A 20,645-nucleotide genomic window follows, 5' to 3' on the forward strand; every position below is an offset into this window, starting at 1 on the left:
TCTAATCTTTCTATAATATATTATATTATTATTATTTTGCCAATCTTTATCTCTCTGAATTTTTGGATAGCCTTTAATCTCTTGTTTCTGCTTCTGTTCTTTTGCTCATTTCTCTGTGCAATCCACTGCTTCAACTTTACTCTCTGCTTTATTCTCCTCTCAAAATTTAATTTCTGTGGAACATTGGATACGTGACTTCTTAGATGCCTATGCTAACTGGCAACAAATCTGGGTCTTTTTAAAAGCTTTGTTCAGATAAGGCTGGGGGCCCAGGGACTGTGAGAAGGGTAGGGGATGATATACAAGTCTATAAAAATGCTTTTGCCGGGATGGTTCTTTTTTGAATAGCCTCATGAACTTGTACTTCAGATGGCTCTGAAGCCAGATACTTAAGGATCCTGTGCTCTATCAAAACATAATCTATTATAACTAACATACATTAATTCAGTTCTGTCAAACAATATTATAATGACCAAATCTATTTCATGGATAATTCTTACCTTAAGAAGGTGTCTCAAGCGCTAGAGAAAAAGCCTAACAATGTTTCCTATATAAGAAGGCATTATCAGATAATGGTCTTTGTTTTGTTGTTGTCAGTGTTATTTCTTTATTTGTTTTCCTAATAGTTGAGATGATTTTCTTTGTGTCACCTACACTTTCTGTCCTGACCCTCTCTATGACTTGAGGGGGTTTGGGTGGGAAGGAATCAGAAACTATTTGTAGAGAAAGTAAATTTGTGTTCCACACAGGGATCACCTTTATAATTCTGGTCTTTTAATTATTGTTTCCCAGCAAATGAACTAATGGAAACAATGAATATATGTGCGTGCGCATGCACACACACACACACACACACACACACGCACACAGAGGCAAGAGATTTCAGGCTCTGCCATAGAATCTCTCAGTGCTTCACCAACTTGACCCTTCTGATTCTGCTCACACCAGTAGATGATCCAAAATATTTTATAAATATTTTCCAAACAGGCTTGGGGTAAATGGGCTGTTCATATCTGAAGGCTAATATCTCTTGGTTGGTTTCACCTGTATGAAGGAGAGCCACATCTCCTTTGATGGTCTGGTCAGTGGATCCATAGACAATTGTGATGTGTGGCTTGTATTCACTCCTTGTTTTTGTTATTATTACCAGCTTTCCTACCTGAGTCTGCATTTTCACATTGCTGAGAATTAAAGAAACCTGTCATTGGCTTTACCCTCGTCTGATTGATTATAGCCATCTAGGAGCTATCTGGTCTTCTCTTCTTAGAACAGCATTAAGATCTACCGGATGTTTTGCCTAAGGTGGGGGGGTGGGAGAGGGATTATCTGTGGGGTTAAAGCTTAACCTTTAAGTAAAAGTAAATAATGGCATTGAAGACATTATAGGAATAATGCCTGGCTTTTTTGATTAGTTCAAGGGAGTGAAAAAAAATGTATCTATGTCTTCCCAGGAAAAATCTAAAACCATATACCTCTCTTTGAATTACCAACTGTATGGTCTTAGGCAGGTTAATTAAACTCCCTGAGTTTTAGTTTATTTATCTATAAATGAGGATGAATAATTTTTGAAACTGAGTGTTTTTACCCTTTGGAAGCAGAATTGTACCTCAGACACAACTGGAAAGCACTAGTTGATTCACATCATTTATTGCTGCAGGTTGAAGTGGAAGCTTAGTTTCACACTGGGTTTCACTGATACAGGGGAAGAAAAAGGAGGAAGCAGAGTTCCAGTTAATCCCATTTCTCAGCATAATTTATTTTTATTGAAAGATAATTAACCTACAATGGTATATTACTTTCAGATATTCAACATATTGATTCAACAATTCTATACATTAATGTTCACCATAATAAATGTAGTCACCATACAACATTATTACAGTATTATTGACTCTATTCCCTATGCTGTGCTCTTCATTTCCTTGACTTAATTATTTTATTAATGGAAGCTTGTACCTCTTCATTCCCTTTATCTATTTCACCCATTTCCCCACTTATCTCCCCTCTGGCAACCATCAATCTGTTCTATGTATTTAAAAGTCTGTGTTTGGTTTGTTTTAGATGTCACAGATGAGTAAAATTCTAGAGTATTTGTCTTTCTCTGTCTGACTTGTTTCACTTAGCATAATACCCTCCACATCCAACCGTGTTGTTGCAAATGAGAAAGACCTTATTCTTTTTTATGGCTGGGTAATATTCCAGTGTGTGCATATGTGTGTGTATGTGTGTGCATGTGTGTGTGTGTATATATCTTTTTTACCCATTCATCTAAAGATGGACACTTAGATTGCTTCCATATGTTGACTATTATAAGTAGTGCTGTTATAAAGCAAAGGTGCATATATCTTCAAATTAGCGTTTTCATTTCTTTGGGTAAATACCCAATAGTAGAATTATTGGATCAAAGCTAGAGGTATCACAATCTCAAATTTCAATATATAGTACAAAGCTTTCCAATCAAAACAGTATGGTACTAACACAAAAGAAGACACACAGAGAGCCCAGAAATAAACTCACTCTTACATGATCAATTAATTTGGTCATATAATGGACAGAGGAAGGATATACAATGAGGAAAAGATAATCCCTTAGTGAATTGTCCTGGAAAACTGAACAGCTACACATAGAATAATGAAATGGGACCACTTTCTTACACTATACACAAAAATAATCTCACAGGAACATTAATCTCTTTAACAGTAGTCTTGGTAACATTTTTCTAGATGTGTCTCCTCAGACAAGGAAAACAATAGTAAAAATAAACTATTAGGATTATACCAAACTAAAAAACATTTGTACAGTGAAGGAAACCATCAACAAAACAAAAAGGCAACCTACAAAATGGCAGAAGATATTTGCAAATGACACATTCAATAAAGGGCTTATATCCAAAATAAGTTTAAAAAGTAACTCAACACCAAAAACAAATAAACAAACAAAAAACACCACAGATAATCTGATGAAAAAAATGGGCAGAGCACCTGAATAGACATTTGTCCAAAGAAGGCATACAGATGACCAACAGATAACATGAAAATGTCCTTAGCATCACTGGTCATCAAGAGATGCACATCAAAACCACACAAAGATATCATCTTATACCTGTCAGAAAGGCTAGAGTAAAAAAAGACAAGAAATTGCCATTGTTGATGAGGATGTAAAGAGAAAGAAATCTTTGTGATGTTGGTGGGAATGTCAGTGGGTACAGCCCTTATGGAAAACAGTACGATTTTTCTTGAAAAATCAAAAATAAAAATACCATATGACCCAGCACCATTTAAAACCTGGGTGGCTATAGAAGTTCAGCTTATAGCCTCTGCTGAATATCACCCTGGCAGGGGAATTAGGGTACCCTGTACTTTTCTACTCTAGCAATAATGGAGATCAGCTTTCTACTCTGCCCTATTTCAGCATGGGATTTGAGACACCATGATTTCAGTGAGCAGGGGTTTGAAAATCAGCTCCCCATTCAGCCTCACAGACACTACTGGGCACAGAAATTGGAGCTCTGCTCCCTGTTTCCCTAGGATGTTGCTCTAAAGGTGAGGTAGGTCAGTTCCCACTCTTTCACTGACACTTCAGCCATAGTGTGTATGTATGGTTTTCCTGTTGACATTTTGTTGGAGTAGTTTGGGTGTTGCAATTTTTTAGGCCACCCCTTTTCTGATCCTTTGCCTAGGGGAGATAGGCTTTCCTTTGGAGGAATTTGACGTTACTATTTTATTTCCGTGCCTATTAGCAGTTTAGGGCTGGAGGCTTCTGCAAGCTTCTGCCTTGTCCAGGAAATATGGGAGGCAATGAGAAAACCCAGGGAACTCATTACTCTCTTGTTCTGTAAGTCTTAGGTGTCTGGAAAGTCTCCCTTCTTTCCATTTTAACGGGGTCTTCCTATGCTTTCTCATTATATTACCTCGAGGGCTCTTCAGTTGGGCTAAAGGGAGACAGTCACTCCATCTTAGCCAGAACCAGGAGTCCTTTGATAATGTGCTTTTCAATTGTAAAGTCCAACACAAATGTTAGAAAGTGTTGCCAAGATTAAATCCAAGAAACAATGATTCAGACAATTATGTAGGGAAAAAATTATATCACTTCAATGAATAAGCTCTCTTCAGTCTCTCCAGAAACATTATTTTTATACTAACAATAAATATGGTTTGACAAATTTTCAGAATTAGTTTACTAAAACAGATTCTCTCCATGGAATGATTTCTTGTAGCATTTTGTTATAGTGATTGTGATTATTGTGCTTTTAAATGTATTTCATAAATTTTCCTTTTCAGAAATTCAAAATGTTCATTATTTCACTTACTGAACTGGTACATTAGGCATTCACAATGCCTGAATTGACAAAGGTGGAAATCTGTGTTGAAGCAAACTCTCTTTTTGTCTTGTTAAAAACAAAAATCTCCTCAACGCATCTGAATTTCTCCTTTTATAAGATATCTTCAATTAGAGAAGAGAAGGGATAGGATGATGTTGTTCTTCATCTATGTTTCACCACAAATAGTGTTCTGTGATAACAAAGCACTGTCCCTCATATTATGAATACTTCACTTTTAATCTTCTAGCTTAATGACACTTTTTAGCCTAATATCCAATGAATAGAAGTTCATTTACATCTCAGTGAAAGTCAGTACCCTGCCCTTCATTGGTTGTGCTTTCTGTGCTTGCTCAGTGTGCCTTGTGTAAGTGATGGTAAGCCTCATGTTATCAAGATTGGTTTCCCAATATGTATTACCAAGAATATACCAGCATTATGCTACCAGATCTAATGGATAAATCAATGTAATTTTTTTCTTTAAATATTTTATTTATTTATTCATGAGAGACACAAAAAGAGAGGCAGAGACATAGACAGGGGGAGAAGTAGGCTCTTCACAGGGAGCCTGATGCAGGACTCAATCCCCGGACCGGGATCATGCTCTAAGCCAAAGGTGTATACTCAACTGCTGAGCCACCCAGGTGTCCAAGATCAAGGTAAATGTTAATGAAAATGCTATTGATAATGAATATTATAAAATATATAAAATTATTATGAAAGATGGAAAGAGTTTTCAATTGAGTAAAGAAGATGAACCGAATGCACAAGACTCCTAAGATGTCACAAAAGCAAAGCCAGACCCATGAGAAGCTCTGCTGCCTAAATTGACCACACTGTTCAAATTTTGAGGCAAAGAGGTTGGACTTTTGTACCTTCAAGTCAGACACAATTTGTCTGTGACCTGGTTGGTCTTTTAGTAATAGAGAATAATGTTGTAAGCAAGGCAGCTTCTGTTTAACTGAGAACAATTTCCAAGGATAGGGGACTAGAGGTGTTAGCTAACAACACTCATGGAGTTGTGGGTTGGGTGCTCCCGTACATATGCTATGGGTTGTATTGTGTCCCATCAAAATTCATATGTTGAAGTCCTAACTTCCAGTCCCTTAGAATGTGACTTTTTCTAGATATAAGGTCTTCATAGAGCTAACCAGATTAAGCTGAGTCCATTAGGATGAACTATAATCCAATGCCACTGATGTGTTTATACAAAGGGGAAATTAGTATACAGAGAGTAGCATGAATAGAAGGAGAAGACAGTCATCTACAAGGCAAGGAGAGAGAAGCCTCAAACAGATCCCACCCCCATTCTGTTAGAAGGAATCAACCCTAATGACACTTTTATCTTGAACTCATAGCTTCCAGAACACTGTTTTGATCTTGAACTCATAGCTTCCAGAACTGTGAGACAATTATCTTTTTATATTTTAATCCACCTAATTTATGGTACTTTGTTATGAAAGCCCTAGAAGATGGAAATATTCAAATATAGATAGTCTCTTCTCTAAGCATTTGACACAATAAATCAGGAAAGAACTTGAAATCTGACTGTCTCTGGAAAGAAGCTATAAACTGTAAAACTTTAGAGGACTTGTCAGTCTAATGTTTTAGACATCTGGAGAAAGCTAGTCTTTGATGGGAGAGAAAAATGAAACTACTATACAGGGGGATGTAGACAGGGGAGAGAGTAAGAGCACACTCTTCTGGCTCTGTTGTATCTGAGGTTCTGAATTAGGGTTCCTTATATTTACTTATCAAATTACCCTTTCTGTTTAATGCATCTTTCCTCATCCACAAGGATGAGTGCAATTGACTGGAATTGAATCCATCGATTCAGATCCTGAACTAGCTTCTACATTATTTCTATACCAATTTTTTTAAAAGGCATCCTCTTTGGCCAGATTTTGTCCTAAAGACACAGCACTCAGTGAATAGAGTATGGGCTGGATTCTAATTTCAAATACTACCTTCCCCTCCCCCAGATGGTTTTCCTTGTATAATAATCAATACAAGCCACCATCACAGATAGCTTGGGTGAGTCTCAGCCTTGGTGCTAAATTCTACTATTTAATGCTTCCCTTCTATTCTCAAACACCAAATCCTTGTTTTAATCACCCAAAGCATCTTGTGACAGTAGCTAAGATAATAGATGACTACCCATTAAGCTTATCAATCCTCAGTTAATGGCTATGTTACTATCTCCTTACTTATAACTCCCCTAATGACCCATAAATGGACAAAGGTGATAGTGTGTGCTAAGAGGAGCAAATGATTTGTTTGCCTTTGTCTTTTTTTTTTTTTTCTTTACCATCTGAGGAGAAAAACTCAAAAACTTTCTCTGAGGAGAAAGACCTACTAATGGGTGGTTCTACAACAAAAGATGTCCACAAAAGGGCTGGGCAGAGGGCTAGGTGCAACAGACGTATGATTGTAACTCTTGGACACAGAGGCTAGAACATTGCCCCAAATACATTATTTTCTCTGAGGTTTGGGAAGATGCCAGGTACATGAAAAGAATCTTCAACCAATTGCCCAATTTGTAAACACTTTTTTGAGGAGACAGAGCTAATTTAGAAAGTCATCTTAGAAAAGGAGGAATGTAACTTGTTTAGTAGGTAAGACATGTATCCAGTTGTGGAGAGAATGGTGGAGGGAATGAGATTAATGAAACATAGTATTTTTACAGACTCACATTTTTCCAGCCAATCCTTAAATCTAAAGATCCATAAGGTGGCAAGTTTGGACTGTGACTTACCTAGTTGAGGTCTTATATATACCTGTCATGGGTTCTCAGAACAGGTGATGCAACATCATGCTTTATGGGCTACACAGGAATGACACAGGATCCTGAAGATGGACAGGAAAAAACTAATGTGCATCTGAAGTTAATATTTAACTATTCTAATAATTAGTCTGCTTTGGAAATATTTCCTGTGCTCTCCGTGAAAATGAGCTGATTTTATTTTATTTTTTTTTAATTTTTATTTATTTATTTATGATAGTCACACAGGGAGAGAGAGAGAGGCAGAGACATAGGCAGAGGGAGAAGCAGGCTCCATGCACTGGGAGCCTGACGTGGGATTCGATCCCGAGTCTCCAGGATCGCGCCCTGGGCCAAAGGCAGGCGCCAAACCGCTGCGCCACCCAGGGATCCCAAATGAGCTGATTTTAAAGAACCCCTATGAACATTCAATTGTTTTGTCCTCTGCATTGTCATTTTCATGAGATTTCATTTCAAGTGGCGTCTCAAGGGACCACAGTAAATATTTGAAGTTACCATGACTAAATTTATGATGATGCCATCACTACTTGAAGCACTAAAGCAAGAGCAAGTAGTACAATTAGTATTTCCCTCAGTGAATTATTCTGATAACTTTCATAATATTTAACTTATGTTAGCAGGTGATAGATCCATTTATCCTGTGGTAGAGGAGTAAATTCACACAGCACATTTTATATCAATGGTCTCACTAACTATCCATAATAATGGCAGAAATAAGCTCTTTCACTAAAAGTTTTAAGAACTTTAAGCCTTCTTGAAGTCTTGGTAGTTTCATTTTTATGCTCTTTGACGTCATCATCACCAGCTTCCTCATTACCATCACCATTACCATCTTCATCATCACCATGAAAATAACCCCCAAAATGCATTTTAAAAATGTATTTCATACAAATGAGACACTGAACTATTCACTTAAATGCTGTACCTCATTTAATTCCAACACACCATACACACATCTAGGATGTAGGCACTTTTCTTATCTGTGTTTTACAGATGAAGCTTAGAGCTACTAAGCAACTTACTCAAGGCAACTCAGCTAATAAGTACTGAGGTCAGCATTGTCTGTTTTTTCTTTTGTTTTAATATGCCTGAGGTCTGGGGCCTCACCACCTCTCATCGGAAAGCATACCTGAAATCTTTAAAGCAGAGGTCTCAGAAACTATTTCAGGCCTTTGAGTGATAGTTGTATTATCCTATAAAGGGTAGGAATGAGCTTTTAATTCCTAAATGCTTTTTGTTTTTTTCCTGCAAAAGATGATCAGTATAGGGGAAATGAAAGCATTATTATAGTGCTTATTATATGCTAGGTTTCTACATGGCTTATTTTATTTTCAAAGCTATCCTGACAGCTTATCATAATTATTTTGGAAATGGTGTCACTGAAGCTTAGAGAGGTGGAGTCACCTCCCAGGGTAATCCTGAAACTGCCAAGACTGGAGAGGAAAACCTAACTCTACTGGGCTAACCATGAACCATCCTATTTCAAAGACCACTGTTACCTGTTAGCTGTTATTGATCCCTTTGTGTGAAAACCCGAGATAAGGTCAAGACAGAGAAATGAGGGGGTGAGGGCTAAGAGTACCAACGTTTTGCCAGGAAAAGAGAGGTAAGGTTATGGGAAAAGAAGATATGAGGGATCCAAAGGAAGGCAGCCGGCACGTGAGGCAATGGGCTGGGAGGTAGAAAGCAAGAGTTGAGGGCAGTGGCAGTGCAAAATCTCCTGTATTTTTTTTTAAGATTTTTATGTATTTATTTGAGAGAGAGAGAGAGAGAGAGAGAGAGAGAGAGAGCGCATGAGCACAGGGAGGGGCAGAGAGACAAGCAGACTCCTTCTTGAGCACAGAGCCCTACAAAACAGGGGCTTGTCAAGAAGCTCAATCCCAGACCCTGAGATCATGACCTGAGCAGAAGTCAGACGCTTAACCAACTGAGCCACCAGGTGCCCCATGCTGTATTATTTGTCTCAGGATGGCTCTAGAAATGAGATCAAGGGGGAAAAAAAGAATGACATGATGAAGTCATGCTGCTTGTTCTGATATAGAATGTTGCTCCCTCCTTCTCCATTTAGTGGTTTAAGTAAGACTCATTCTTAACTGAATGTGGGCGTCTCCCAGCACTCCTCTGTTCCAAAGGACTGGAGACAAGGATGATAATGAAGATTTTATTTATGTGGGAGGGAGATGGCATCACACTGCTGTCTTTTTCATGTGTCTGCTGTTGTCATTGCCATTGTTGATGCTGATAATCCCTTCAGTACAATATGCTATTTTTAACATTGTACTTAAAGCATTATAATGAGAAAAAAAGAACTCTCAATAAATCAAAAAAGTAAACAAGGATGTTAGCCAGAGGGAAAACAAAAGACAGGTGTTCAATGAAAATCTTTCATTTCTGATATGAGTCTGTGAGTAAGACCTTCAGATGAGAACACCTGGGTTATCACTGAGGTCCCAGAGAATAATTGCCACTGAGCTTTTTCTTCCCACATCTAGAGGGTTCTAAACACATGGCTACTAAATTGACATGGACTTTTCAAGGGATATATAATACCTAGACTAGTTTCCCCTAGACACTCGATGCATTTCTCACCAGAATTCACTTTTACTTCAGTAACATTAGTGCCATAGGGAATAGGATGAATTTTATATAATCAGGGATAAATTTGAACTTAGAAAATAAGTTTTCTTTAAATAAAGATTTAACACCAAACATAGATGGTATTTAATTTACCTGGTATCTATTCTCTGACCATTTATCATCAAATAAACTTAATCCAATATAGAACCAATGAATCATTAATCTCATCTCCTTCTTGAAAAGGATATGATAGTGGTTTTCTTAATATAGGTATTATTGGTTAGTTGTATAAAGCCACCAAAATCACTGGAGAATGTTTTGTCCACCCTCTCCTGTCATCTAAAATAGCATATGTGCTTATTCTGAGGAAAAAGTACATTCAGGGCCACCCCAGTGGCTTAGCAGTTTTGCGGTGCCTGCAGCCCAGGGCGTGATCCTGGAGACCTGGAATGGAGTCCCACATTGGGCTCCCTGCATGGAACCTGCTTCTCCTTCTTCCTGTGTCTGTCTGTCTGCCTCTCTCTCTCTCTCTCTCTCTCTCTCTGCTGTGTGTGTCTAATAAATAAAACATTTAAAAAAAGTACATTCAGTCATTTCTGCTATAATTTCATGTTTTGAGAACATGAATTTCTTCTAACATGATTGATATATTAGGTATCAATATACACACACTTTGTGTTTGCTTATGGACACTTCTGTTCATGTGAAATACAAAGTAGACTTGGAGAAGTGCAGCCAACTGAACAGAGCTCTGTAGGAATCCACAAAACAAACACGCATCACACACTTCAGACATTTACGAGCCAGGTCAAGTCACTGTGTCATGAGCTACATCCATGCACCCCAGTGTGATAACTTTTCATCTGATTTCAGACAAAATCCTGCTTCTACCACTTTACAATAACTCATAAGCTGTACTCTTTAGAGGTCTGCTTCCACAAACAGACATCTGATATTTGTAAGTTAAAGTACTATATTTATTGGAACATTATGTGTTTTGTAACCCTTAATATATATAAAACTGTGCTACTGAAATATATATATATATTTCTCTTATGAACTTTTTGAGTCTTGTGCCCCTAATTTTACTTTTTCCCCATAAGTTCTGTTTTGCTTGATGAGTGATACTGCACAGCATGGAGATTTTTAAGAACACTTGCAAGGACAAAATAAAATGCTCTATTTTTAAAATATCTGTATAAAAAAGTTACTTTAAGGCCCCCCAAAATGGATGTTATTGTGAATGGATGGAATATTATTTTTTGAGAGATGAGGAGAATGCCAGTGTTACTAAACCATGACGATTACTATGTGATGTTCAGGTAATGAAAATGATAGACCACTCCAGACAGTCCATCTCTATGTCATCCATTATTCTGTTTCAAGCAATACACCTGTCCATTTAGAAGGAATGCTTTCTTCCACACAAATCCTGACAAAGCTTGATACTGTCATCCAGACAAAAAACCATTACTGAGAAGCAGACAGAAGATAGGGTAAACATTGTTTAGAAGCAAACAAGTTCTGAAAATGGAGATAAATTATTTTGCAAGTAATCTTTTGCCCAAAGTCTGAGAAACAAAGATCAGAACTTTTGCCATGGCTACCAGCATTATCACCAAAGGCACACGTGAAGAGTTACGTTTGAAAATGTGCCAATACACACTGTTGCAAGAGAATAGGATCAGGAAAGTTTTTGCATACACCAGGCGGTTTTCTACACTTCACAATTACCTTATAAGAATTTTTTTTTAATTTTTTTAAATTTTTTTTTATGATAGTCATACAGAGAGAGAGAGAGAGAGAGAGGAGAGAGGCAGAGGCACAGGCAAAGGGAGAAGCAGGCTCCATGCACTGGGAGCCCAATGTGGGATTCGATCCCGGGTCTCCAGGATCGCGCCCTGGGCCAAAGGCAGGCGCCAAACCCCTGCGCCACCCAGGGATCCCCATAAGAATTTTTTTTTTTTTAAAAGATTTATTTGTTTTAGAGAAAGAAAGAGAGTGCAGGAGGGGCAGAAGGTGAGGGAGAAGAAAAATCTCATGCAGACTCATCACTAGGTACAGAGCCTGTAAGATGTGGGGCTCAATCTCATGACCCTAAAATCATGACCTGAGCCAAAGTAAAGAAGTCAGAAGCTCAACCAACTGAGCTGCCTCCGTCAGCCTAGAAATATTTTTATATGCCTTGTCTATAAATGGAAAACATGAATCTCAGAGAACTTAAATTACTTGTCTAAAGACACACCAGTTAATAATGGACTGACATTCAAACTCCATTATTTCTCCATAATTCTTAACATTTCCTATAAAATCAAGATAAAAATCAAAACAAAATGTAAGGATAAGCTACCTTTTATATACTTATATGTTTATGCCTTTGTCAAGCTTCTAGTTTTTTTTTTTTTAAGATTTTATGTATTTATTCCTGAGAGACAGAGAGAGAGGCAGAAACATAAGCAGAGGGAGAAGCAGGCTCCCTGAAGGGAACCTGATGCAGGACCCAATCCCAGGACCCTGGGATCACGACCTAAGCGAAAGGCAGACACTCAACCACTGAGCAACCCAGGTGCCCTGAAGCTTCTAGTTTCTAGTCTAGCACCACCCTAGTCTCATCCTTGTTTTTGTTTTATTTCTGTGGTTTCACTGTATATGAATATCTTGCCACTTACTTATCTTTCTGCAAAATAGGCAGGTGTAGACAGATCTGAGAAAATGATGTTAGACTAGACTATTTATAATATTTAGTACCTAGAAATTCTGGGGAAAAGTCTTTGGAAAGGTAAGTTAATTTGTCTTGAGGAATTGGAAGGTGTTTCTCATGGCTTTTCTTACACTACCCAAAAATATGGTGTCCGATACTCTGTGTGATAAGAAAGAGAAGAAAGAAGAAAGAAAGAAAGAAAGAAAGAAAGAAAGAAAGAAAGAAAGAAAGAAAGAAAGAAAGAAAAAGAAAAAGAAAGAACAAAAGAAAAGAAAGAACAAAGATTAGCTTGTGGCTTCTCAGCAGGAGGAAAGCTGAGGTGATTCCTCACAGTATATCAGATTTGTATCATGAGGACAGGATAATTGTATTAGGCATGTGAAACAATCCTTCTTATTTGCTACAAGTCAAAATAGCATTGAAAATTGAGCTGCTTTGCTTACCAAGATTGCAGTGACCCTCTGCCCTCTGCTTTCTACTAGCATTAAGCTAAAGAGATTTGATCTTCTCCTTATTCTTAAAAGAAATGCAATTTTAAAGAGAGAACTAAGGTAGCAGGAACATTATGGGAGATACTGAATTCACTGATAAAGTAGAAGGAAAATCATCCAGTAATAGTCTTGAAAGCTTTAGTTATAATTTTATATGATGATAAAAAGCAACAAATTATTTTTGGATATATAGGTGGTTTGGAAAGCTAAAATTGTTACTTGAACATTATTTTAATAAAGATATAGAAGAGCTACAGACATACATTGCATTTTTAAAAATTATATGGTTGGACAATTTGAGTAACATTCAACAAATCTTAATTTAAGAAAAAAAATACCATTTATCATGAGGCAGGGCTTTAAAAATGTCAAAAACCAAATGTGAAACCTTATTTAATGTCTACAGATGAAAATAACATACAGTAAATTAATAAAATGAATGAGGGAAAAACATTTAGTAAATAAATATATTTTAGGGACCTAGTCAGACTATTTTTTTGAAAATTAATTTAATTATCTATTGTTTTAATTAACTATAGAAATAGAAACTAATTGAGTTCCTGCTGTGAAATGTAGGAAATTAATATACAAGTAAAGAAACACAAAGTCCTTTTAAATTTAATAATGGGAATTTATGAATTTAATTAAGAAGACTATCTCACTGATAATAAATGATTGACCTTGTGTTTGCTTATTATTTTCTTCTGTTCCAGACTTTAGTCATTGGTGTCTGGCAAGGAAAAGCATTAGTGACTCATTTGTCAGGGGCTCTTTTGTTTCAGGATGCTGGTGCTAATAGTGGCGATTCTCTGGGTGAGCAATTGTAGCTACAAAGTCCAGTAGATGGGCAATTGTACCTTTGGTACTATTTTCATTTTAATCTTTGGCAGAGCTGCTGTTTTAGAACCTGTTGTAGCTCACTAAGAATTTGAATTTCTAGTTGACCCAAGATGTTCAATCTTAGCAGCTTCACATCTTCATATTCCTGTAATATAGACCTGGCTATTTCTGAACATACTCATGACGTCCTAGTAGGCATATCTCAGTTGACATGTAAATATCAGGACACCTTCACCTTCAAGGTACTCTGTGCTCGTTCTTTCTTTCTTTCTTTCTTTCTTTCTTTCTTCTTTCTTTCTTTCTTTCTTTCTTCTCTATTTCTTTCTTCTTTCTTTCTTTCTTTCTTTCTTTCTTTCTTTCTTTCTTTCTTCTTTCTTTCTTCTTTCTTTCTAAGATTTTATTTATTTATTCATGAGAGACACACAGAGAGAGAGAGGCAGAGAGAGAAGCAGGCTCCCAGCAGGGAAGCCTGATGCAGGACTAGATCCTGGGACTCTGGGATCAGGACCTGAGCCAAAGGCAAATGCTCAACCACTGAGCCACCCAGGTGCCTCAAGGTACTCTGTTTTCTTTTTCTTTTTCGTTTTCTTTTCTTTTCTTTTCTTTCTCTTTTCTTTTTTTCTTTTCTTTTCTTTTCTTTCTTTTCTTTTCTTTTCTTTCTTTCTTTTTTTTTTTTTAAGAGAGAGAGCATAAGTAGGGAGGGGTGGAGAGAGAGGGAAAGAGAGAATCTTATACAGGCTCCACATCCAGTGCAGAGCCCAACGTGGGGTTCCAATCTCTCAACCTGACCCAAAATCAAGAGTCTGACACTTAACTGTTTGAGCCACCCAGCCCCAACCCCCCAGTAGTCTGTTCTCTTTATGAAAAATTTCACAGCTCCCTCTGGAGATGAACAGAAAGGTAGGTTTGGTCTGAGAAAGGGCAGTTTAGGATAGCCTGGAGGTAGAACATGATCTGAAGTGTGGCCCCAAGTCACCAGACTATTCCATGGGGCATTCATAAAGTCATCCCAAACTCATTAGACTCTGATAAAATTGTTACACTCAAATTCAGTAGTTTAGAGAAAATCAACATCTAACCAGCAGTAATCAACAATGCATTTTTCCAGGAGATGACTGCGCTTAATCAAAACATGTTTCCATGGGCCTGAACAGACTGGGGGTTGTGGAAGAGTATATCTTTACTGGCAGATTGTCTTTCTGTCCTCCCTTCAATTTCCCCTCATCCTCTCCTGTACTGTGCTGTGTAAGATCCTCATTTCATGTATTAGGACATGCATTCCTCCCACATTCTTGCTTTCAATGCTGTATTTTTTGCTATTTCAAAGAAATCAACTGGTCTTAAACACTATCTCTACTCAGGATTCTAGCTGCTGCTGCCCATTCTCAACTCAAAGTCCTGCAGGCTCTTCTGACTTCATGTGCCTCCATAGGATTCCCTGAAGAACCCCCTCTTTGTAATTCATCATCCCATAAACCGCATCAGCATCTCTTTGGCCATTTAAGCCAGACAGCTTCTTCTCTCTTCTATCTCTAGATTAATCACTGACACCTATTCATGATACATTTACTTATTTTTTTTTTTACATTTACTTATTTACCCAGTTTTCAATCCCCCCTCCCACTCACACACTGAGGGGCTTTTCACCTGCTATATTTCTTGCCTGGGTTAGCATAATAGCCTTCTCTTCTGTCTCTGCCTTCAGCCTTGGTGACATTTTGGCTACTTGAGAGCAGAGTAAGCCCATCATCAAGGAACATCTTCTGATGTATGTAATATGCCCACTGGGTCTTGGAAAGGGAACCCACTCAGGCCTCCAGCCATGCTCCATCTGTGATCCAAGAGCTCACTGTAGGTGGAGGTGAGTGGGAGCATGGGTTTAGTCTGAGCTATAGTTTTTCTGAGGCCTTCAGACTGGAAGTACAGACATATTTTCTGCCTCAAGGAAATAAAACCCTGGCTACACTGCTTCTGAAAGACAGACACAAGTCCTGGGTTGTCAGGATCATGGCACCAGCCAGTATCACTTTAAGGCTGAGCAAGAGTTAAATCAGAAACAGAGCATGTGCTTAGAGCTAGAAGAAGCAGGGAAGATATACATGAAAAAAGCAAGTTATTGACTCTGGGGCCATCTGAGGGCTACTAGTAAACTTTTTTTTTTTTTATTTTTTTCGTCACCTACTTAACCTTGGTGCCTGAAATTCCATATAACAACTATTCCTCTAGCCCCATATACTGCTTTCTGAACAAGACAGTATGTATCAATTATAGCCGACCCTTGAGCAACAAAAATTTGAACTGTGCAGGTCCACTTATACATGGATTGTCTTGATAATACAGTACAATACTATAAATGTGTTTTACTTTTCTTATAATTTTCTTAGTAACATTTTCTCTAGCTTACTTTATTGTAAGAATACAGTAATAATGCATATAACATACAGAATATACATTAATTGACTGTTTCTGTTATCTGTAAGGCTTTTGGTTAACAGTAGGCTATTAGTAGTTAAGTTTTTGGGGAGTCGGAGTTATACATGGATTTTTTTTACTGCAGTGGGAATTTGGTGCCCTACCCCCATGTTGCTTAAGGGTCAACTGTCTATGTCATTAATTACATATCACCTGCCCTCCTTTCTTCCTTTTATTTTCTTCCTTTACTCCATCCTTCCCATCTTTCCTCTGCATCCTGCTTTTTTTTTTTCATTTACCACACTGTTTACATGGTTCGTACACATTGCAGTAATATCAATATTTCATTCTTTTTATATGGCAAATTTATATTCCATTGTATGTATATACCATGTTTTGTTTATCTATTCACCAGCTGATGAACAACAGGACTGTTTACATATTTTGGCTATTATGATTAATGCTATCATAAAGATTCATTAAAGATTCATGTACAAGTTTCAGTATAGACATTATGTTTTCATTTCCCTTGAGTATATACCTAGAAGTGGAATTGGTGGGTTATATGGTACCTCTGTGTTTAACACTTTGAAGAACTTAGCCATTTTAGTGAATCTTCCATATTGGCTATTAATCACAGTTAGAATCTAAATATTCATTTTTCCTAGAAGTTTTCTGATACAATCAAGATTCCTCTTAAAGAACTTTTACCCCAAATCCTCTTGATGGGTTATAATGACTCTCATATAAGGGGAAACAATAATAACACCAAGCATTTGCTGAGCATTCACCATGGGTCTGTCCCTGCTCAAAACATATATTAACTCTTTTGATCTTCACAGCAACTCTGTCCATCCTGACAGGAAAATTTTGACTATAGTAATCTATTCTGAAAAGAGTTACGGAACAAAATACAACTAATTTAAAATTTATTTGTAAACCTGTATGCTCAACTGTCTTGTTTTTTCCAAATATATTGTTACCTTTCTCCCATGAATTCCTTTCAAATTTTGAAATTATTTTTCAAAGGAAAATTATTTTTTCAGAAGCTTTAGCACACTGCAAACATACATGACAAGTTCATTAAACTCACAGAACCCCACAGAGTAAGCAAGGAAGAAAACAGGATGCATTAATACATCACTCAAGCTTTCAGCAAGTAAGTTATCTCCATGTAACTCCTAATCAATAGGTTTCTCAGCAAAGTAGGGTGAAGGGATGTTAGTGAGGAAATAGAAAGAGCCTGACTGATAAAGTAGTTTGAGGATTATGCCACCAAAGATGAAAAAAAAGTTCATGATCTGAGAGTAGAGGACTCATTTGCTACATTAATAAGAACAGATTATTTTCATTCCTGAAGATTGCACACAAGGGAATAATCATCCAAAAAGAGTTTCTCATTTTGTAATTTTATTCTATAAATGCTCAAAAGCCAATATGTACAAAACTATTTAGTAAAATGCCACCATGGGGTTCATAGTTTATAATTTTCAAAAACAACAACCAAAGGCTGCTGTACCTCATAAATTATGCAGTAAGAGGTTCTGAGTAAGATTGAAAAATAGGAGTAAAACCTACAGTCCCAGCAGGCAAAATATTGCTTGATATTTTTAATAATAATGAAACATAAGACCGCAGTGGGGCAAAACTAAAACACATTTGCATGTCAAAGAATAGGTTCTATTTAATTTGTTTAGGTTTCTTTCTTAGCTATTCTCTTTCTTTTGGAATAACTTCAAGGTTATGAAGAATGTAATAAATGTCTAAATAGTTGAGAGGAGGTACGAACACAGATGAAAACAGCTGATTTTCTAAGCAGATACTGGAAGGTGAGAAATCTGTATGCAAGAAGTGCCTTCATCCCTTTGCTTCTTGAATGAAGTCATGTTTCATTTTTAGAAGGCAAAAAAGGAAACCAAGGTACTGGCCAGCTTGTGTTTATGTAATATATATTCTCCTGACTGTGCATAGATTTTAGGGTGCTATTTCTTGTCCTGAGGAGGCTTACCTAATTATCACATTTTTTACCTTTTCTCAAGAGAAATGCTATGGTAACAATATCATAATGTTTAGTACCACATGTTTTATTCCTCCATTATTCTTCCTTTTTCTTTTTAGAAGAGAGAAGTTGAAGCTCTGATTTATAGTGAATTGGGTTTCATAGGTTCAGATTTAGAATTGAGGAGACACTTTATGTAAACTTTGATTAGCCTGAAAAGCTTAAGAATATTAGGAAACAAAACAATTAAAAAAACCTTTTACTATATTTAAAAAAAATCAATCTTTTCTATTTTATGATTCTTTTTTATTTCTTAGTAAGTTGAAAAGTATTTTAATGGCTAGTAAATCAATACAAAGAAACAAAAGTGTTCTCTATAGATTTTCTTCTATTTAATTAATGCTGTAAATCTTCTTTAGTTGAGAAAAGACTTTGAGAGAGGCTAATTTATGTTTGAAATATCACTTTAAGTTATCAGGAAATCATTTTGTAGACATGAAGCTAAATGATTCACTTGGTTGCCACAATGTGTAGATGAGAGAGAACTGAGTTTTTCAAGAGCTTATACTTCATAGGCAGTATTTTCCAAGATTTGGATTTTGTTGGACTGACCTTTACACAGGAGAGATGTTTGAATACTATTCAGAGGTATATGGGGTCAGAGCTCTGTGTTTGTCTGGATTTGTTCACTTCACTATTGCCCCTGCTAGGGTGAGATCTATTTCTCCAGGGCAGGACAAAGTGTGCCCAACTGCCTGACATTTACTAAGAACTCAAATATTTTAAAGACGATATGTGTAAGTGCACAAATGAATGGATGAAATTAAATTATAGCCACACCTTTTTGGATACTCAGGGAACTCTAGAATATTGGGACACAACTCAAAGAATTTGAGATGGCCCATGAATGAATTAATTTAACATGGTACCCCAGTTATCACTTGTGTGTGTAGTTCTTTTAAAATATTTTGTTTATTTGAGAGAGGGAGCACCAAGGGGAGGGGCAGAGGGAGAGGGTGAAGGATAATCCTCCAGCAGATTTCCCACTGAGCATGGAGCCTGACTCAGGGCTTGATCCCAGGACCCTAAGATCATGACCTGAGCTGAAATAGAGTTGGACTTTTAGCCCACTGAACCAGCCAGGCACACCCCTAGGTATCATTTGTTTTGTTGCAAGGTTAGGTGGAACCATTCTTAAGTTCCCAATTTCATGGTTTCTTTTTCTCTCATGGGCCTTCACTATCATGTTTTTCCACTCCCAATGATCCCTGTAGGGTGGGGGTTCCAATTTTTGCTCTTTCTCCCTTTAACTGTTATTGATAGGTTATACCTCATCTCTCCTTGTTGAAGTTGTTCATTTATAAGAGGGGGGACAGACACCTACTTCTCAGTGTTAAGAAGTTTTAATGTAATAATATGTCTTCTACTGGGTACATGGAAACTTGTAACAGAAACAAGTTACCATAGGCAGCAGCAGAAACATGACCGCCACCCCCACCAGTAAGTCATAATATACTGAAAGGGAAATGCCTTGACTGATGTATAATTATATATTTATTAAAAAAAACCTTCTTGATGAGGGAAACTGTAAACTTCAACACAATCTCATGTTAATGGTTGTTTCTTGTGTATTGTCTGTAGAAGAATATTATTCCATAAGAAGGCAATATATTTTGACATGACCATGTCAAACATTTCTTGATAAAATGTAAATCTCTTATATATTTATAAAATATTACTAAATATCTGTTTTCCTCCATTATGAAGATCTCCCAGACTATAAAATATGGTCCACTTTTTTTTTCAGTTTTGATACGATTATTTATAGTTGGGGAAAATGAGATTTTTCAAAAAGTCTATGAGAATAAATTTAGCGTCTGGGGCATCTGGATGGCTCAGTCAATTAAGCATCTGCCTTTGGCTCAGGTCATGATCCTAGAGTCCTGGGACTGAGCCCCACATCCGGCTCCCCACTCAGCGGGGAGTCTGCTTCTTCTCCCCCCTGCTTATGTTCTCTCTCACTCTCTCTCTCTCAAATAGATAAATAAAATCTTTTTTAAAAAGTATAAATTTAGTGTCTGTATCAGAACTGGTCACCAAAGCCATCTGTTTAAAATGTATTAGTAAACTAAATGATTAGTATGTATATTTTTAAAGTTAAAATATAGAAACAACTGTCAGAAATGCAATTTTGAATTTATTTTGAAATCTGAAGTGGTGAAAAAGAGATCACATGTGGCTCAAATATCATCTGCCTATTCTTATCCCAACCCCATGTGTCTAATATGTAATTAACCAAAATAAGGCAATATATAGGAATACAGACTATAAATTTTAATGTGGAAAATAACTTAAATGTAGTAGTTTTGCAGACAGATTTTTTTAAAAAAGATTTTGTTTATTTATTCATGAAAGACACACACAGAGAAAGGCAGAGACACAGGCAGAGAGAGAAACATGCTCCATGTAGGGATCCCGATGTGGGACTCGATCCTGGAACTCCAGGATCATGCCCTGGGCCAAAG

General features: G+C 37.0%; 1 pseudogene; it reads right to left on the reverse strand.

The window, feature by feature from the left end:
- LOC129493575 (ferritin light chain-like) overlaps positions 1 to 20,645 on the reverse strand; it is a 53,308-nt pseudogene that overhangs the window by 14,641 nt on the left and 18,022 nt on the right.

The sequence above is a fragment of the Nyctereutes procyonoides genome, unplaced genomic scaffold (assembly GCF_905146905.1).
Source record: "Nyctereutes procyonoides isolate TBG_1078 unplaced genomic scaffold, NYPRO_anot_genome, whole genome shotgun sequence".
Taxonomy (NCBI): domain Eukaryota; kingdom Metazoa; phylum Chordata; class Mammalia; order Carnivora; family Canidae; genus Nyctereutes; species Nyctereutes procyonoides.